At 40.1% G+C, this 22,399-nt stretch overlaps 1 protein-coding gene across 8 annotated transcripts in view; it reads right to left on the bottom strand.

Moving 5' to 3' along the window:
• APBB2 (amyloid beta precursor protein binding family B member 2) overlaps window positions 1-22,399 on the bottom strand; it is a 443,058-nt gene that overhangs the window by 361,483 nt on the left and 59,176 nt on the right. The window lies entirely within an intron of this gene.

The raw sequence follows: 22,399 nt of genomic DNA, 5'->3' as shown, positions 1-22,399 counted from the left end.
ACAGAGGGCTGGAATCATTACCCTTAGGAACTCAAACAGAAAATTAACTTGCTCAATATGTTTAAAAAAGCAAAATGAGACCCAGATTTAATTGCCATCAAATATAAAAACATTTCAGAACTTCAAAGAGCACCACCAGAAGACACAGAGGAAAGGTCATAAAAAAAATTCAAATACGGTCAGAGTTTAGAACTCACTTCTAATGCAAAGTGAACAGTGGACCAGACAATTTTATAGGCTAAATAACCCAAAGGGGAAACAAATAATCTTTCATTTCCTGGTAAAGGAAGTGATATATGAAACCAATATTCGACAAGTGAATCATAAATATCAAATGTATACTATATATCCAGGCAAAAGGAACCTCCAAACTGTACTGTTACTTGTCAAATGTGTGGCCTGGTCCACTCTAGCCAACACACTTCAGCTTGAGAAAACGAGGTGTCCAGAAGCACAGAATTAAAATAATTCATGCTCAATGATGCTGCAGCAAGCAATTCTGGCACAGAAAACTCAAATGCAAGAATCTCATAAAAGCAATCGGTGAAAAAATAAGAGGTAATAGAAAATAAAGCATTATAACATCATCTATGCTGAATGCTGAAAGCCGAAAGCCTATGCAAGAGGGAAGAGGCCAAATGCTGTTTTCACACACTGGGTTCATAAGGAAACCCTGGTGGCGTAGCGGTTAAGTGCTACGGCTGCTAACCAAAGGGACGGCAGCTCGAATCCACCAGGTGCTCCTTGGAAACTCTATGGGGCAGTTCTACTCTGTCCTATAGGGTCGCTGTGAGTCGGAGTCAACTTGACAGCACTGGGTTTGGTTTTGGTTTTTTTGTCAGTCCATAATCCTATTTCTGTAAGTCAAACAGACCTGTCACAATGGTGTCAACTACAATATTACATTAGTCTCTACCTTCATTTGAAATCTCAGTCCCAAAAAATCATCTTAAAAGGAACACAGCAGGAAAAAAAAAAAAGACATCGAGTTATGTATGTATGGTATGATCCCATTTTGTCCTGTAAACTGAATGCATGTAATACAGACAGGCCAAAATGTGAACAATAGCTATTTCTGGGACATAAGATTAGAAGTGATTTGTATTTCCTTCTTGATATTTTCCAAATTTTCTACAATTAATACGTATTGCTTATAGAATTAGAATTTTTTAATTTTTTTAAGAATATGGGAATATAACACAAGAAGTGCTAATAGATAAGTCTTCATTTATCTGCACTTAGAAGTTAACTTAGACGTTTAAAAATCAAGTATTGAATAACATTTCCAGAGTTGAACAGCAGTACTTTCCATGTACATGCAGTTGTGTGCTGTTGAGTCAATTTTGACTCATAGTGAACCCATGTGACCGAGCAGAACTGCCCATAGGATTTTCTAGGCAGTAACCTTAACTTTGGAAACCCTGGTAACACAGTAGTTAAGAGCTACGGCTGTTAACCAAAAGGTCAGCAGTTCAAAGCCACCAGGTGCCCCCTGGAAACCGTATGGGACAGTTCTACTCCGTCGTACAGAGTGGCTATGAGTTGGAATCGACTCGATGACAATGGGTTTTTTGGTTTTTTAACCTTTACCAGAGCAGATTACAAGGTCTTTCTCCCGTGGAGCCACTAGGTGAATTCAAACTGCCAACTTTACAGTTTGCAATCGACCACTTGACCATTGCAACACCAGGGCTTCTTTCCTAGAAATGACATTTAATTTCTTATTCTGCAAACCTGCCACAAAGAGGACAGGAGAAGACTCCATAGTTATTCCCTTCCCTTAGCTACCGCATCCCTCAGGATCTCTACCTTTTCCAAACTCTGCTACCAATCACTGGCCATGCTGTACAATTGCCGCTGGTAACGGTTTTTATAGGAACATGGACGCTAACAAACCTCGCCATGTTCTATTTCCGAAACCCCTGGTCCCCCACAAAACACAATGGTGAAATTTTAATGCCAAGGGAACTTGGCAATCTATTACTCCAAGAAACCCCCAAAAAACTAGTTGCCGTCGATGCCAACCCATAGCGACCCTATAGGATAGAGCAGAACTACACCATAGGGTTTCCAAGGAGCAGCTGGTGGGTTCGAACTGCCAACCTTTTGGTTAACCTCTGAGCTTTTAACCACGACGCCACCAGGGCTCCCCAAGAAACTCAACACCCTCAATTTACGGATGAGGACACTGATGCCCAGAGAGACAGGAGGACTCTCCCAAGGCTGCACAGCCAGTAGAGCAGGGAGGAAGGTCCAGATCATCTGGCACTACCTTAACCAAGCACTCCTTCCACACCACAACATCTCGGCAAGCACTCCTGGAAATAAAGTGTGTACAGATCCCATGCCTGTGTCAAACGCGCATCAGCAAAACCAGAAGAACAAAACAGAAATGTTATGCCAAAAATGAAATGCATGCAGGAAAAAAGTGACCCAGGCTAACAAGGAGCTGGTTCTGCCCAGAACACGTTCACCCAGAGAAACAATACTTGTACTGTGCGTTCGGGCAGCAGGTGTCCTGAACAGAAACTGTCTGTCACCCCGAAAGCTCTCTGGTCCTAGTGCTCGCTCTGCTGATAACAGCATAGTCCACTGTTTGAGGCAGGAGAAAAGGTTTTCAACAAGATAAAACTACACTGGGATCAAGCCACCCACAACAGACAGGAACCACACATGCACACCCCTGTATGGAAATAAGTGATTTATGGCATCGAGTCCTACCCTTTTTTTCCCAAAATGACCTGAGTCTTAGAGGAAAGACATCAGTGGATCTAAAAATTAGAAACCAACAGCATCACTAAGTGCTAAAATAAAAAAAATCGAATACTTCATGTCTTATTTGACACAAGCTTACACTGGGCTTTTTTTTTTTTTTAGAGTGAGCAGAGTTTTTCTCTTTTCTTCACAATTATTGTGAATTCACAAATATTGCTCATATCCTCTTCTTTTTTAGTGTCCACCTATGGTGTCCACATCACCCCAATCGGAAAGCTAAGACTATAACAGAATGATGTGAATAGTGAGGGAACCAAGGGCAATGACCAACTAAGAACTGCACACTGAAAGGCCTTTATTGAGCTCACTTCTTTTCCACTCTCCCTGCTCTGCAGCAGGACAATAAAGGCATGGACTGTGGGGTTGCAAACAAAAAAAGCCGCATGGAGGGATGGCGGGAGAGAGGGCTCACTCTGTAAGAGCCCAAACAAACACAATGGCTCTGTCCCACATCATCTGAGAAGACACTAAGGACTGAAAGCTGCTCCTGAACTCCCACCATATATTTACATGCCTGGGTGCTGGAAGGGACACAATACTGGCAATTTATTCCCTTCCATGACTCAGTTCTAATACTGAAGATGAATGTCCACGGCAGGCAAAAGGAATTAGATTCTTGTTGATATTTCACAATGAAATCAAAGCTTTGTGCTGGCTATATTCAAGTAACTCAAGTCATCGGTAGGATAATGATCTTAAGTTTAAATTTAGCAGTTTGGTAGGATGAACTCTGACCTACTAATTACAAATTGGATAAAATCTTGCTGAAGTCTCCATATTATAATCTTTTAGAATAGAAGACTAAATAGAAATAAAATTAATAGTTTTTTGGTTTTTTTTTTTAATCCTTTCTTACTTGGAACCTTGGCTGGGTGTTGTTTGGTCTTCGGCTTCAGTGACATGGCTTTGGTAAAATGTGCACTCAAATGCTGCCACCATTTCCCTCCCCCTACTTTTCTAATGTAACAAGGAAGGTTTCAGTTTCTCCTTCCTAAACCTAATTTCAGAAATATCAACCAAGCCTATTCAGCACTGTTGAAATATGCTGGAGAACATTCCTCTCATAGCTTTAGATATTTATCTTTAAAAACTAAGATTCACGATATTGATAAATGTACATCTTGAAATGTTTAGGAAAGTATAGATTGTTTGAATGATAAGGACTACTTAAAAAAATAAAAATAAAGAGCCTTGGTGGTGCAATGGTTAAGCACTCAGCTGTTAACCGAAAGATTGGCAGTTTGAACCCACTCAACAATTCTGCAGGATAAAGACCTGCTTCTGTAAAGATTAAGTACAGCCAAGAAAACCCTGTGGGGGCAGCCCTACTCTGTACAGCTAATATTTCCCTGTTAAAACTGGACTTGGTGTTAGATAGATTCCAGTATGTATTCCTTTTCCCTGGGAAGAAAAAAAGTGGGGGCGGGGGGGGGAGGTTTCTAGGCTAACTAATATAGCCTCTTTACTTTTTTACATCATCTGGAAAACTGAGATGACAGTATCCGCCATTCTCATGGGGTTGTCAAACTAATTAAACCAAATAAGAAAGCAATATAGAAACTATAAAGTACGATGTATTCATTCAACAAATATTAACTAAGAAACTACTATGTGCTAGATACGGTACTGTGGATACAACCATGAACAAGAGAAACACAGTCCCTGCCTTCAAGGATCTACAGTACAGTCTGATTTGGAAGCACAGAGGGCTACTGGAATACGTGAGGTGGTCCCTAGCCAAGACTGTTGTGAACTGCCCTGAGCCAGCCCCTGACTCATGGTGACACTTTGTACAATGGGATTAGACCATTGTGATCCACACAGTTTTCAAGGGCTGATTTTTTGGAAGTAGACTACCAGGTCTTTCTTCCTGGTCTTCCTACTCTGTTTCAGCTTCGCAGAAGCCAGTTCAGCATCATAGCAACCTGCAATCCACCACTGATAGATGAGTGATGGCTGCGCTTGAGGTACACCGGCTGGGAATAGAACCTGGGTCTCCTAGATGAAAAGCGAAAATTCTATCACAGAAACACCACTGCCCCCACCCCCAGCCAAGATACCTAACTAGTATCAGGTATTGTTACCTTTACAACAAGTCCCTGAGTAAGTTTATCAGTGAAAGGTGGTAGATGTGGTTTTTAGTTCTAGTTCTTTGTTAGCTCACTCATTTAGTACACATTTATTGAACACTTGTTATATGCCAGGCACTATTCTAGGTGCTAGGGATTTAGCACTGGACAGTTTCTGCCCTAATGGAACTGGCTTTTCAGTCATTCCTCATACATATGAAATGTAAAATGCATGTACTAAATAGATTTAAGCAGCGCTGCCTTTACTGCAATACAATTACTTTTTGTATTAAAGTCACTGGTAAAAGCCACACGTCATCCAATATATGTACACACAAAAATTTAAAGTAATATTCTATTCCATCTAAACACAGTAAGTGTTTCATTTCTTATTTTAATCTCCAGGGCACATTTAACTGCCACCATATGAAAGACACTCTTGGCTTGAGGGGTTATAATTTATGTATGTTTTGGCATGAAAAAACTCCCCCCACACTTTTTTTTTTTCTTCGTAAGGAAAAGGAACACATACTGGAACCTATCCAGTAACAACCCCAGTTTTAAGAAGGGAGATATCAGTTGTGTTAGAAATATTTTCCACAGTCATTTTTTAAAGGGCTAAAAAGGTTGAATTATTTGTTTTAGAAACTAAACTCAAGTTTAATTTTAACATGCCAAATATCTGCCTTAGGAAATTTTCTTTAAAAAAAAAAAAAATCTGTTTTACTTAAAAAAGAATTCTCTTTTTAAGTCCTGAGAACTAGGTTGTCTAGGGCACTATCAACCCTGCTGCTCAAAAATTCAATATGGGAAGGATGGAGGGGCTAGGGAGAGAATGATAGAAGTGGGGAGAGAGGGCAAGGATGGAACAGGGGAGAAGATTCACACATGGTTTACTCTTTAGGATCAATAACCTGAATACTCATGTTCTCAACAAATACTAAGAGCAAGAGTTCAAAATATTACATAACAAGGAAAAAAGTCAATATCCAGGTAAAAGTGACCAAAATGCTACTCAGCTCCATTCAGAACAAGGGTTCCCAAACCTGGGGTGCCTATGAAAAATGCAAAGTTCGAAACCCAGGTGCTGTGAAGTAGTACCTGAGAATCTGTATTTTTTAAATGTCCTCAAATGATGCTGATATGCAGCCATGGTTGGAGAATACAGTAAAATTTACTATCTTTCCTTATTGAAAAAAGTATTGGAATTTTTTAAAAATAATAATGGGTAACTGTTTTGCTAAGCTGAAACCCTGGCGGCATAGTGGTTAAGTGCTACAGCTGCTAACCAAAGGGTCAGCAGTTTGAATCTACCAGGAGCTCCTTGGAAACTCTATGGGGCAGTTCTACTCTGTCCTATAGGGTCACTATGAGTCGGAATCGACTCGACGGCACTGGGTTTGGTTTGGTTTGGTTTTGCTAAGTGTTTTCCATTAATCCTCACATTGAACCTAAGGCAAGAACTATTACTATGAGGCACTGAGAGGTCAAATAATTTGTGTAATGTTACACACTCTGTATTTTCTGAAAGTATATTTTTTCTTCTTTTTGAATGATAGTTTTCCAGGGTATACAATTGACAGTATTTTCTTGTAGCATCTGGAAGATATTTTTCCACTCTTTTCCAGCTTTCATTGTTGTGTTGAGAAGTCAGCTGTTAGTCTACTATTCTCTTATGAGTGATGTCTTTTATTGCTTGATAGTCTTAAGATCAACTTTTTGATCATGGTATACTGCAATTTCTCTACGTATTTAAGTGTGGATTTCATTTTATTTATACTCAGTATATGTTATGCTAAGGTCCCTGCGTGGCATAAATGGTTTGCTTTCAGCTATTAATCTAAAAGTTGGCAGTTCAAACTTACCCAGCAGCTCCAAGGAAGAAACACCTGGTGATCTGCTTCTCTAAAGATTACACCTAAGAAGGCCCTAAGAAGCAGTTCTACTCTGTAACCAATGGGGTCATCATGAGTCGAAACTGACTCAACAGCAACTAGAAATGTTATGCTTCCTTATCTGTCCATAAATTACTTGGATTTAAGGAACACTAGTCATTCATATACTTCATAAACTCTCTCTGGAAATTATTCATCAATTAGCTCTTCAAATATTGTCTCCTTCCATTTGTTCTATTATCTCCTTCTGGGAATCTGAATAGGTCTCATTCTAGGCTTTATATCCTTTGACTGCACCTTCATTTTTTTCATCTCCTTGTTTCTATGCTGCATTTTGGTTAATTTCTTGAAATCTTTTTTCTAGATCATTAATTCTTTCTTCAGCTGTATGTAATCTGTTGGGTTTTTCATTTCCATGATTATTTTTTTCCTTAAGTGTTGTTTTGTTTTCAAATCTGCCTGGTCAATTTTTATAACCTAATGATATTTGCATTAATTTAATATTACATATTTTTTATTTCTTAAAACATTTCAAACACAAATATTTAATATTTTGTATCAGATAATTCTAATATTTGAAGCATTGGGGTTCTAAATCTATTTTTCTTTTTTGCTTCTGTTGACTCTCACTCCTGGTGGCTTGTTTTCTAATAGGATTGGAGATTTATTTTGAGCTCACAATTGGTTGATCTTAATCAGGAGAATCCTAGGGTCTAAACAGGGATGCCTTTCTCCAGAAAGGACTTGCATTTGCTTCTGCCAGAAATCAAGGGACACTATACACTTGAGACCATTTTAGCTCCTTTTACGGGTGCTAGTGTGGTGGCACAGTGGTTAAAGCATTCAGGATGCTCACTAAAAGATTGGTGGTTCAAACCCACCAGCTGCTCCATGGGATAAGGATGTGGTAGTCTGCTTCCATAAATATTTACAGCCTTGGAAACCCTATTGGGCAGCTCTACTCTGTCCTATAGGGTCACTATGAGTCAGAATAGACTCAATGGCAATGGGTTTAGTGTAAAGTAGGGTCCTCTATCTTACCACTGGTCCACGGCTTAGTCTCCAACCCCAGGACTGATATCAACATTTGCCCTTAGGGCAAGCTGCCTTTTGTGTTTGCTTACACACAAAGTCCACAGCTTTAGTTTTACCTCACCTTCTGATGGCTGATTGGTCTAATTGAGGGGGGAGATCTTGGAGATGTATTAGTTCCTGTATACCCATATAGTTACTTTGCAGTGGGAAAGTGTGTCAGAGTCTTCAGTCCACCACACTGCCAGAAATTCAAGTCATAAGCCAGTCATCTTAGCCCAAAGCTACTTTTCCTCCTTTGTTCCATTTTTTGCTGATGGCATCATTAACTCTAACCTAAATCTGAGACTCAATACTGCAGATGCCAATGAAGCCTATTGCTCCTCCACTACCCCAGATACAACTAGGCACCAAGTCCACAACTTCTTGCTTGATCCAAAATGAGTTTGTATTTACATTTCTATTCCACTTGACATCAAATAGAATAATTTTAACCATCAAGGCCAAATAAATGAGGCATAATTAAAACCTAAGTCATGCACTCCTGCCCAAAAAATGGTGCTTTATATGAAGGAAGGTTTGAATACAGGGAAATGGAGGGAGAACTGAGTTTCACACAGATCTCAAAACAAATGGCACTTCAGCTATCAAAAACACAATCACATTTTCAAGGAGAGGTTTAATTCTAGTCAAATAAAATTATCTGTCACATTAATGCTAATTTGGATTTTATTGGTTTTTGTAGTCTTGTTTGAATTTACTCTATAAATTTGTCATTGTTTTATAGTTACATAAGAGCTAGGAGCCTAAGGAGTTTATACCTAGTTTTATGATGGGGCATATTTAAACTACTTCATAATAAAAATATTTATGTCAATACTGGAGACTTATGAGATTTTTTTTTCCTTTAAGTAAAGAGGTCCATAAATTACCAAGATTTAACAAACACTGGTCTTTATATATTTGCCACCTTTGATACATTCATCATTCTCTCTGTAAATGGATAGATAGAATGGAATACAATAGCATAAGCAAGAAATCATTTGCTAAATTTCAATATCTTCCCAATTCTCCAGCTGTTTGAATTAGGTCAACCATGATTAATATTTTAGGGGAGCATGCTTTGTTTCTTTACCCTCAACAGAAGTGGTTTCTAATATGTCGGACAAGTAGAAACACTACTTGGTCCAGCTACCACCATCAACCCCTTCTACTAGAATTTATAAAATAGCACAAATGTATCCAACAAGAGTACAACAAATAAAACGTGTCAAACAAAGAGTAGTTCTTTCCTTAAAGAAGTCTATTTCCTGCCTCAGTTTCAATAACCAGAAATTTTGGGGGGGAACGTTGCTGTTGTCAGGTGCCGTTGAGTGGGTTCAGACTCATAGCCACTCGATAGTACAAAACAATGCCGTGTCCTGTACCATCCTCACAATTGTTGCTACGCTTCAGCTCATCGTTCCAGCCCCAGTGTCAGTCTATCTCATTGAAGGTCTTCCTCTTTTTTGCTGACCCTCTACTTTACCAAGCATGATGACCTTCTCCAGAGACAGGTCCCTCCTGATAACATGGGGACCAGAAGTCTCACCATCCTCCCTTCTAAGGAACATTCTGGTTGTAACTCTTCCAAGACAGATTTGTTCAACCTTCTGGCAGTCCGTGGTATGTATATTCAATATTCTTCACCAACACCATAATTCAAAGCCATCAATTCTTCTTTGGTCTTACTTATTCACTGTCTGGCCTTTGCATGCATAATGAGATGATTGAAAATACCATGTCTTGAGTCAGACACACCTTAGTCCTCAAAGTGACTTCTTTGCTTTTTAACACTTTAAAGACGTCTTTTGCAGCATATTTGCCCAATGCTATACATCATTTGATAGTTTTGGGGGGAGGATACAGCATTGTTTTTCTGAATGAGTACAAGAAACTCCCAGTCATTTATTTTTAAACTTTTATACTCATATTCTCTATGGACTATATTTCCTTCAACCTTCAGATACCGCATTTTAAAAGCTCCACTGCCAAGAGAAAACTAGTCTCTCCAACATATGTCAGCATCTTATGCTTCTCTTCCCGCAGGGTCCAACTTGATCAGAACCGGGAGATCACAGCACAACCATAAACAAAACCAGCTGTCATCAGGTCGATTCCAACTCATGGGAAGCCCAGGTGTGTCCATAGGATTTTCAATGGTTGATTTTTCAGAAGTAGATCACCAGGCCTTTCCAGGCACCTCTGGGTGAACTCAAACCACCAAACTTTCAGTTAGCAGCTGATCGGGTTAACTGTTTGCTCCACCCAGGGACTCCTCAACACATCCATGCAACCCTTTATAGGACAGATGAACACACAGGGGCCCACAGCATGTAAAAGGCTTGTCTGGAACCCCGTAGTTAAGTGACAGAGACCAGAAACCAAAGTCTATCCAGTCTTGCTACCCAGTCCAACTCTGTGACTTACGTGACTCATTTTAAATTATAGTTTGAACTAAGATTTAAAATTAAAGAGTCTGGTCATCATTAAACTTTATATTAAGATATACAATCAAGTAATTTGACATTTTGTTAGTAATTTGAGGATATCTACAGTGCTTGAAATACCACTTCACATTTCAACAAAAATCTAATGAAAGTTTCTCAAATTCTGAAACATAGCTCCAGGATTCATATTCAGAAATGTTATTTATTTATTTTGCATCAGAGTAATCAACTCGGGGGGGGAAAATAAGATTACCTTTTTTTTTTTTTTCTCTTTTTCAAAGAGAAACAGAACATTCTACCAATAGTTTAAAAATAAAACAGTGATCACATAAACTCCATTTCAGCAATTCTCAAATTCAAATTCTTGGGTGGGGAACAAGAATGTATTTTTAACACGCACCCCAATGATGATGGGTGCTGATGATCTACGGAAACACTGATCTATTCAAGTAAAAAAAAAAAAAAAATTTAGTACTATTTCTGCCTAGCCAAGAAGGACAGACAAAGGAAGGGAGTAAGAGAGAATCCAAAAGGCACCCAAAAGACACACCACACAGACAGACTACACAGACAGACAAGCAGACATGGTGTTACCCTTCAAGCATGAGGAAATATGGGTTTTCATGGAACAACATTTCTAAATGCTAGCCTAATAAATTATGCTGAGAGCTGCTGCTAAGAATTTTAAAACCAACTCACAGCACAAATGGAGTTATCACCCAAGAAACAGATGAAATCAAGTCACCGGCAAATACATGGTTTGGCAGATCTCAGGCCCTCAAGAAATATTTGTTTAATTAAGAAACGAGTCCAGTGCTAGCTAAAAATCTATTTAGCCACAGAAGCGAAATCATAATTAATGTGATCACATCTTATTTTCTCCTGTGTTTGTTTCCTCAGGGCATCTATAATAGCTGAATTGGAAATGAAACCGTAAGTGTTAAAACAACATTTACTGAAAGGCTCATCCTATATTTTAGTTGTTCATAAATTGATGGATATGGCTTTATTAATTGTTCTCAGGCTTCTTCAAAGAAATCTGAACTTTTTACCTCACATATGTTATTCATCTTAAGCCAAATAATACTGGCAAGCAAAACCTTCTCCTAGAAAGAAAGGGTGGGGAAAAAAAGAAAAAGGAGACTAAGAGATACAATTAATTCAGGAAAAAAATCAAGAAGACAGGAATTAAATGTAATTACAAATACAAATCACCACTTCATGGTCCAGATACTGTGATGCATCATTTTTAACAAAAGAGAAAAAGAATCTCCAGCAGATCTGCTCAAAAGCAAATTCTCAAAGCTCCTGAATACACAAGAGGAAGAGGGGTGTCTCTGTGCCACTATCAACAACTACACTCCTATTTATCAGTCACAGTCCTGCTTCACTCATTCACTCATTTCTTTTCATTTCAGGACACTTAAAAAAAAAAAAAAAAACCCCAGTGCTGTCGAGTCGATTCCGACTCATAGCAACCCTACAGGACAGAGTAGAACTGCCCCATAGAGTTTCCAAGGAGCACCTGGCAGATTCGAACTGCTGACCCTTTGGTTGGCAGCCACAGCACTTAACCACCACGCCAGCAGGGTTTCCTTCAGGACACTTAGCAGTGTTTTATTTTATTTACTTATTTCATTTTAATGAAAATCCTCTTGTTAAGGGAAAAAAAAAAAAACTTATTTGGCAAAGTAATGTCTGCAGTGAAGCAGAATGCACGATTTTCTTCCACAGAAGAGTGGGTGAAGTACTGTTGAAAGCACATGGGCAATGGAGTCTGAAACAAACAAGTTCAAATCCTGACTGCCCCATTTATTATCTATGCGATCTCAGGACTCATCATTTACCTTTCAGAGCCCATTTCCTCCTCTACAAAGCAGGAACCACGACCTTCCCGTGGAGCAAAGATAAGTGATGATTTTAGCACACAGCAAGTGGCCCTGGGTGGTGCAAATGGTTAAGCACTGGATTACTAACCAAAAGATTACCATATTTTTTGCAAATAACATGCCCACATAAATAACATACACAGCATGCTTAGGAAAATAACATGTGAGGGGGTTGCGCAGCTGGCAAAAAATGTTTAACATGTACATTATTGTGCAAAAATACAGTAGTAGTCTTTGGTGGTTCAAACCCACACAAAGGCACCTCCAAAGTAAAGCCTGGTAATCTGCTTCCAAAAGGTCAAAGCTTTGAAAATCCTATGGAGCAGTCCTACTCTGCAAACACGGGATCACCGTGAGTCAGAACTGACTGGACGGCAACTAACAAGAACATCTGCCTGAGGGCTCTACAATTTTCCAGTTTGGGCAGGTCAGTGAGTCAAAGGCAAGTATTCCCTAAACTATTTTAAACATCTATCCAGGTTACAAAGAATTCAGTAAGAAAGCCCTCCTCAAACAACCATCTAACCCCAGGCTTGTTAAAGCAGCATGCACACAGACCCTTGGGAGCCATGTTCTGTTCTCTACCAAGCACGGATGAAAGGAAAGCCATTCTCCTCAGGTTTTCTCAAAGGACCATCTACCCTCAAAAAGCGCTTAGTATATTATTTTAGCTATATAGTAAATGGAGCCAAAGAAATGAATCCAATTTTTCACCCTTGGAGCAAGCTAATCCCAGACACTTTAATAATAGGTGAGAGTGCAGAAGGAGGGAATATGTTAAGCGAGATTTGGAAATTTGCTCCACCATTACCACCACCCCTCCAAGCCAGCACACACAACTGCTCTGATGTATGAAAAAAAGTATGAGTGCTCCTGAAATCTGGACCTGGGCAGGATATATCAAGGCACAATAGAGTAGGAACTACATGTCAGTAGAGAAAGAAGCTACTGGTTCTTACCAAATTTCCATGGCCCTAAATAAGGGCTGGAAACCCTGGAGGCACAGTGGTTAAGTGCTACAGCTGCTAACCAAAATGTTGGCAGTTCAAATTCATGAGGCTCTCCTTGGAAATGCTATGGGGCAGTTCTACTCCATCCTATAGGGTCGGTATGACTTGGAATGACTGGACAGCAATAGGGTTGCTTTTGTTTGTTTGTTTGTTTTTAAGATAAGGGCTGGAGTCCCTGGGTTGTGCAAATAGTTAATGCTCTCAACTGCTAATGTAAAGGTTGGAAACTGGAGTCCATCCAGAGGCACCTCGAAAGAAAGGACTAGCGGTCTGCTTCTGAAAAATCAGCCATTAAAAACCTTATGGAACACAGTTCTACTCTGACACACACGGGATTGCCATGAGTCAGAATCAACCTGACGGGAACTGGTTTGGTTTAGATGAAGAGCCACAGAATCCAAAGACCATTTCTAAGAAACCCTTCCTGTAATTAAGAGAGGTGGACAAGGGCACAAGGGCACTGACTGTGGAGCCAGACCACCTAGATTCAAAACCTGACTCCATCCCATCGTAGCTGTGTGACTTTGGACATGTCATGCAACCCACAAACCACTGCCATTGAGTCGATTCCAACACATAGCGACCCTACAGGATAGAGCAGAACTGCCCCATAGGGTTTCCAAAGCTGTAATCTTTACAGAAGCAGACTGCCACACTTTTCTCCCGTGGAACAGCTGGTGGGTTTGATCTGCCTACCTTTAGTTAGCAGCCAAATGCTTAACCACTGTACCACCAAGGCTCTATATCACAAAGAAGGGGCATAATGATGGCACCTAACTCATAGGGTTGTTGTGAGGAGGACTGGATGAGTTAATATGTATAAAAGCACTTGAGTTAACTATTATGTTAGCTATGAAAGCATTACTCCCCATACTCACTACTGAGGCAGAGGTGGCAAAAGCATGCTCTATTCTCAGAAAACCACTGCCGTATCCCTAACAGGCTACATCCAAGTTAAGTTTCTGTGAATTGAATCACATTTGAAACACACTAGAAGTCGTCCCAGGTAGCATCAGGAGCACCTGGGAAGCTTTTCCAAAAGGCACATACCTGGGCAGTAGGTCTGGTTTGGAGCCCAGAAAGTGTATTTTGACAAGACAAGGCTGCTCTCATGCCTACCCGGAGGTGAGAAACACTGGCTGAAAGCAAGTCCCAACTCTACGAGACTGGCCTTTCCTGGCAGTGGGGGATAGCTCAGGGATACGTAAAGAGTACTACCGCAGCCCGCAAAAATGCCTCTACAACCTATCTGCTGCTGCCTGAAATTCCTTTAGCAGGACTTCCTTTCCACATATTAGAAAAACATGTGAAACTAGAAAAGCAACTAACTGCATGTTGTGACGACATGTGTACCACATGGCAGGCCCTTTATTTATATGTCCTTTCCTCAAGATCACCCCATGGCATAGCTACTGCACAGTAAGGAAACTGAATTGCAGAGAGGTCCTACGGCAGAGCCAAGATTCTGACCCCTGCCTGTGTGTGTCTGCCCACTGCTTCCTGGTCTATCACCTGTTCTCCCCCATCTCATCCCCAGGTTTTCTCCTCAGGTTGTACTGAACCAGGGATAGTGCTGTTGTTGGGTGTGTCAAGTCAATTTTCAACTCATAGTGACCCTATGTGACAGAGTAGAACTGTCCATAGGGTTTCCTAGGCTGTATGTCTTTTTGCAAGCAGATGGCAAGGTCTTTCTCCCACAGAGCCTCTGGGTGGATTCCAACCACCAACCTTTAAGTTAGCAGCCGAGTACTGAACTGTTCCCCCAACAGGGCTCCTTGAACCAGGAATAGAGCAAAATTAAAAGAAGATAGGAGTCTTCCACTCAGTCTGTGACTTCTGGAGGTGACAGATTCAAGATAAGTCTCAAACTCACCAGAAATGTATTGGCACAACAAAAACACATTAGCCTTAAATTACTCCAAATAATAATAATAATTACAAGGCAAAAGGAAGTGAACAGAGTAGATGAATGGAAGGATATGGATAGTCAGATGGAGAAAATGACCTACCTGCCCCCAAAAAGTTACTTAACTATGAAACTCAAATCAGATCACAATATCCAAAATAATATAAGCTAAGATTTACCGAATGTAGTTGATGTCAAGGCTACATCATCTCTAAACAAAATGTCGTCCATCCATACAAGGGAATATTACTCAGCCTTTTTTTAACCCTGGGTGTTGCAATCGGTTTGCATTTGACTACTAATGTAAAGACTGGAGGTTCGAACCCACCCAGCAGCACTTCGTACAGCAGAAAGGTCTGGCGATCTGCTTCTGTAAAGATCACAGCCTAGGAAACTCTATGAAGTTCAGTTCTACTCTGTCACACGGGGTCGCCATGAGTAGGAAAGGACTCTATGGCAACAGATTTACCTTTTTGTTTTTTGTTTGTTTTGTTTAAGAGAAATGAAGTCCTAATACACACAACAACCTGGATAAACCTTGAAAACATTATGCTGACTGAAATAAGTCAGTCACAAAAGGACTAATACTATACGATCTCACTTGTATGAAATATGCAGATATATAGAAACCAAAGCTTATTAGCGGTTACCAGGGGGAAGGGGGAGTTTTTGCTTAGGAAGCACTGAGTTTATGTTAACGGTGGTTGAATAATTAGGAAAAAATAGGGACAGGGTCTATGCAACATGAAGAGTATAACCGATGTCACTGAATCAGACACGTAGAAACTGTTGAATTGGCAAATGTTCTGTTGTGTATATTTTCATCATAACAATAAAAAAAAAAACGACAACCCCGTAGAGATGGACAATATCACTCCCATATTTCAAATAAGAATACTGAAGTTAAAAAGAAAAAAACTTGCCCAAAGACCCACAGTTTGTGAAGGAAAATTCAAACCCAGGATGAAACCTAGCCTTTTCAACTCTTGAGCCCATTATGCTAGCCTGTCAATAAAATCACTGTGTCATCTGTCAAATCTCATACAGATACTGCTTTCTTCCCTTCTTATGTAATTCTAGTGAGCTGCGAAGTGGCCTCAAAGCTGCAGGAAAAGCAAAGGGATGTGGATAATCTATAAACTAGAGTCTCATCCCTGGAATAAATGAGAGGCTTGTAAACCTATTTTCAGCTTAATGAGCAGAAAATAAATAGAAGCCTCCGAAGAAAATGAAGGCAATCAAGAAATAACATAAAGAAAAAAAAACAAAAAACATAAAGAGGGAAGCAATAGGTGTAGGGCAAAAAATAAATAAGCCACAGGATGTGGTTTCATGGGTGCTAGAAAAACAATACCATTGGGAAACTCCAAGATAAAGCAGAGAGGCAGGGAGGTGACTCAGGCAACACGGCCCTGGGCCCCCAAGGCCTCACAGGTGCTGCCAGCCTGGACAAGAGGACAAGGGCCTGAGATCACCAAGTCTTAAGAGAGGAAATGACGAAGCCCTACTGCTTAAGCGGTTAGTCAGGGTGCTGAGGAATATCACACTACTTCCCATTTCCCCTCTCTGCAAATGCCTGAGAATTACCAGACATTCCTTCTCAACAGGGGATTTTTCAAATATTAGCTAAACTAGACAAACAAAATTTTTCTCTCCATACTGCAGCCTAGTCAGCCATCAGGATGCCAAAGGAGACTTCAGGAAGCTCAATATTGCAGCAGAAATAACCAGCAGTCAGGATTTGAGCACCCAGGTTTGAGGTGTGGCTCTACCACTAAGGCCCCGGCTATGCCACCTTGGGCAACTCAGATGCTCAGCAGTCAACTGCTGGGCAGGACAGGATGACCTCTAAGGGTCTGTAGTTCTGGTCGCTAACTCCCTTCCCAGGCTACTCTGGTCTCCCTCTCACCTTCATGGTCTGAGGAGAGTGCTCCAATGTGTTTCCTGCCCAAAGAAGGGAGGAAGGACGAAACCAAGGACCACAAATAGTTTAAACCTCAACAAGCCTACAAGAACTGGAAATCCAAAACATAAACAAAACTAATGGAGCCAAGGAAAGTGATATCTACCCTTTGTTGAGCTGTTACTATATTCCAGGCATTGTTCAAAGCATTTTGCATGTATTAGCTCACTTAGTCCTCACATCAACATTTTAAGGAAGGAAACGAGTTGCTTGGAGTCAATCCCGATCCCAACTCATGGTGATCCCATATGTGTCAGAGTACAACTAGGACGCTCCAAAGGGTTTTCAATGGCTAAGTTTTTGGAAGTAGATCACCAGGCCTTTCTTCTAGGTGGCTCTGGGTAGACTTGAACTTTCAATCTTTCAGTTAGTAGCCAAGTGCATTAGCCATTTGCACCACCCAAGGACTCCCTAAAGAAGGAAGGTTAAGAAAATTGTCTCAGGTGACACAGCTTGTGCTGGAGCCTTAGTTCTTTATCACTACACATGCTTTGGGGATGAGACTACCCAGCTAATTATGATATGACATTGCTTTGCTTTGGGCTGAAATTATATCAACTCATAAACACTCAGCTCTTAACCAAAATGTCGGAGGTTCGAACCCACCAGAAGCTCTAAGGGACAAAGATAAAGCAGTCTGCTTCCATAGAGATTATGGCCTAGGAAACCCTATGGGGAAGCTCTACTCTGTCCTATAGGGTCATTATGAGTTGGAATCAACTCAATGGCAATGGGTTTGGTTTGGGTATATCAACTCAAACTGACAACATGTATTACCGGATGCTGCTGGGTTCCCTGGGGGAAAATGAAGCGGAAAGTTTGGAACTCCGGTCTGGCAGATACACAGCTTAAGAGATACCATGACCCTCACAGACGTCACTCCTTGACTTTGGAACCGTTTTCTCCGAGCTCAGGCTCAAAGTCTCTCAGCAGTACAGCACTCCAGGTGAACACTGACGATCAATACCTCACCCAGTCAGCCCCTTATTTACTGAGGGGAGTCTGTGAGGCCCAGAGACACTGAATGAGTGGCTCAAAGACATACAGGTAATTCAAGAGAGAGCCAGGGCTAGAATCTAAACCTGCCAAATCCTAATTCAATGTTCTTCCAGTTCTTTGTAAATAAGATCTATAATTTTTTACCTTTCATTATAGAAACTTTTCAAACACATACAAAAGTAGAAAGAATGCTAAATAATAAAGCCCATATACCCATCATCCAGGTTCAACAATTATCACGGCCAACCTTCTTTTATCTCTGTGTCCATCACTGACCCCTCCCTGGGTTATCTGGAAGTAAACCCCAGACATCATATCCTTTTATCTGCAAATACTTCAAGAATCTCTTGATATTTGCAAATATTTAAGTATCTCTTAAAAATAAGGATACTTTAAAGCATAATCACGCCAGCATTATCACCCTTATAAAAATAATAATTTCTCAAGATCAATTATCTGGTCAGTGTTCAAGTTTCCACGACTGTCTTATGTTTTTTTACACTGTGTGAGTCAAAATGCATACATACAAAGTACATACATCGCAACTGTGCATACAAAGGGCGTGCACTGCAACTGCTGCCACGGAGTCCTACCCACGGCAACCTCGTGTGTGTCACAGCAGAGCCGTGCTGCTCCATGAGGTTTCCAATGGCCAATTTTTCAGAAGTAGATCAGTAGTCCTTTCTTTCCCGGCGCCTCTGGGTAGACTCAAACCTCCAACCTTCTGGTTAGCAGCTGAGCATATTAACCATCTGCACCACCGAGGGACTCCAATATATTTTAAGTCTCATTTAGTCTCTAGATCCCTGTTCATCCCTCTCTCTCTTTTTCCCTAACAATTTATTCACTGAAGAAACCAGGTCAATGGTCCTGTAAGGTTTCCCATTGTCTGGATTTTGCTGAGCTTTCTTTTTATCTCCCCACAATGCTCTGCACTCTATCTTGCATAAAGGGAATCTGCTTGGGCTTGCCCATGTGCATTCTCTCTCCCTCTTTGTTTAAAAAAAATAATAAATTCCATTTAATTCTTGATTCAATTCAACAAATATCTACTGAATGTTAATAGGGACAAAACCTATGAAAAACCAAGGTGAGTAAGACATGATCTTTATCTCTAGGGAGGCACAATCCAATGAAGGTGATAAACTCCATAAAGCTAATTCAAGTAAGACAGGTGTATTAGTCTACAGTATCTGAGAAGACTACAGAAGAGTTTCAAGGATGAGGTAGGACCTACGCTAAACTTTGAAAAAGATGATCTAGCCGACATGGAACAAAGGACAATCTGACAGAGAACAACTTGGGCACAATGTTAACACAGTGGGAATGTTTCTGGCATACTTAAAACGGTCAGCAGTGCTGGTGGGCAAAAGATTTTGTGGGAAACGAGTTTGGTAAAATAGGAAGAGGTCACACAGTGAAAGACTCTGAATATCTGCTAAGGAATTTTTCCTTACTCTGTAAACTAATGAGAATCATCAAGCATGTCTGAAGGAGAATGACATCAGATCTTTATCACAGAAATAGAATTAGTAGAATATGAAGAATATATTGACCAGTGATGGGGATTCCACCTTGAATTTCAATAATCCAGCTGATGGGGCCCTGAATTGGGCCAGTGGGACTGACCAAGGAGAGTTGGGGCCAGAAGGTAGCAAGAATAAAAACCAGCTAAAAACTGATTTGCAGCTTTGAGAGAAAGGCAATGATTTTCTTGAGGAAAGAAGAATTATTTCCATAGTATCTCAAGAAAATACATACACTTTTCATATAATAAACGAAGTATACCAGATCCTAGTAAACATCAGCTCAATCTACTTTCTTAAATATGATCATAAATCATATTTTGGTTTTCCTGAGTCTATCCATACTGTGGACATGTCAGTCTAAGACAAAAGTGTCTTTTCCATTTTAATTTTATGATCAAAAAAATTCAAGCCTGAAAATTCTGAGACCATCACTATACTCCAAAACCTCAAATACATATGTTATTACATAGTAAATAACATACAAGTATGTTACTTACATAGCTTTGTATAAAATCCATGTCAATTAAAATATTCCCATGGTTCAGAGACAAGGAATGGAGGACAAAGAAAACTAACTGCAAAGAAAGATAAATCCTAAAAGGCTCTATTTATATTGGGATAAAAGGTAAGAGCGTTTACATTACAATCCCAACCCCTTAATTCACAACCAATTTTGAATGTAAACACAAATTATGATGAGCATTTTAGGATTACTAATCTCCAAAACACTAACACAAAGCACAAGAGAAGGCTCCTTTGATTTGGAGAAGATCCCAAGATATATAATTTCTCTTTTATCTAGTTAAGAGACCACAATAGTTTGTACTAGACAGCACAGTCCCAATTTAGTGCTTAACAGATATTTTTTGTGATGATAAATTCCTTTAACAAAAAATGACTGTATCAAAAAAAATTACTTTTTTAAGCCCTCTAGTTTAAAGATTGCCTGAAAAAGTAAGATAATGATACAATTTTTCCTTAAATGCTAACCTTCAAATAACCAAAACTGATATTTTAACCTTTGGATTTCAAAGCCTACGTCATACTAGCTTTAATACATACACAAAGAGTAATAAATTCCAGATCTTTTTAGAACCAGCAGAAGGCTATGACTTAGAAATCGATTCTTTTAATTTAGAATATTCTTCAGCGATTCCTTAAAACATGGCTACTTTTTAGAGGGCTAGATTGAATTCAGTGTTTCATACATATCAAGATTTATATAAATGTCCACTGTCTGTGAATAATTCTGGATTTTCATTTACATTTTGTTTTATTTTACAAAGGAATTTCAGCGGGTCTATTTTCCCTTTGGAGCCCAGGTGGTGCAGTGATAAAGCGATCGGCTGCTAACCAAAAGGCTGGCAGTTCAAATCCACCAGTGCTCCTTGGAAGCCCAATGGGGCAGTTCTACTCTATCCTATTTGCTCACTATGAGTCGAAATCAACTTGATGGCAACAGGTTTGGTTTTCTGTATTTTCTTGTTTTTTGTTTTTCCCCCTTCAGCCCCAATTACAGAAAGTGTCACCGTCCGTGTAATAAACCACTTCCCTATAGGGTCACTATGAGTCGGAATCCGTTCAGCAGCAATGAGTTTTCTAAACCATTTATTCTGTAACACTTTTCTCACAAAAATATGGATTCTTTTATATCTTATTTAACCATTGGAAATGTCTGAAAGACACCCATGTAGCGCAGAGTGCTTGAGATTTGGAACTCAAAGACCCCCAAGTTCACCTTTCCTAGCCGTCTAACACTGGACAAGTCACTCACCTTAGTCTGTTTCCTCAGCGTGCACTAAGGTCCTAATAGTACAGCATCTCTTGGGGATGTTGTAAGAACTAAATATAAAGTGTAAAGCACCATATAAGTGGTGATTACTGGTATTTTTATTAATATAAAACAGTAGTCAGTATTGCAGGCACCTCCCCAGCACTGTACAGTAGTCACACGGTGTATGTGAGACTGACCTGCCCCCCCACCCCCCCATTTCTAGGGCCTTCTAACAGTTAATGGTTAAAGAATAGACAAATTTGAGCAAGGAGCCAGTGGCAATACCCTGATCACAGTGAAGGGCTTTGAGTTGGTCCAAACAGTATGAAGCTCAATACTTTTGCTCAGTATTTGGAAGAACTCTCCTCTAGATTTGAACACCATCTGTCAATTTGTTGTAACTTGCATGTCTCTGTGATGCTGGAAGCTATGCCATCAGTATTTAAAATACCAGCAGGGTCACCCATGGCGGACAGGTTTCAGCAAAGCTTAGGAAGAAGAACCTGGCAATCTACTTCCAGAAATTAGCCAATGAAAACTTTATGGATCACAACAGAACATTGTTTGAAACAGTGCTAGAAAATAGGCATGCAAAGGATCAGTCAGCCTTTTGCTTGCTTATACTTAAGGTCACTGTGATGGTTAAAGTTGTGTGTCAAGTTGGCTGGGCCATGATTCTCAGTGGTTTGGCAGTCATACGATGTTGTGATCCTTCCATGATTAGATTTAATATAATGTGATCACCTCCATGATGGGATCTGCTGTGAGTAGCCAATCAGTTGAAAGGAAGTTTCCTTGAGCATGTGGCCTGCACTGAATATAAATGGACATTCTGGCAAGGCTTGTGGGCTTTTGCTGTCTCTGGTTCCTGCGGCTGGCTCCTGTTAGTCTGACCTCCCGTTCTTGGGACTTGAACTATCAGCTTACCTGCAGTTGTCTTGCCTGCCAATCTTGGGATTCATAAATCTGAGCAGCCTGTGAACAAGAGCCCTGCTCTCTGACCTGCTGATCTTGGGTTCACCAGCCCCTGCAGCTACGTGAATCAGGACAACCCTCTATCCTGATACAT

This window comes from Elephas maximus, chromosome 5 (assembly GCF_024166365.1).
Source record: "Elephas maximus indicus isolate mEleMax1 chromosome 5, mEleMax1 primary haplotype, whole genome shotgun sequence".
NCBI lineage: Eukaryota > Metazoa > Chordata > Mammalia > Proboscidea > Elephantidae > Elephas > Elephas maximus.
Note: the sequence above shows the minus strand (reverse complement) of the source record. Positions and strands in the feature narration are given on the sequence as shown.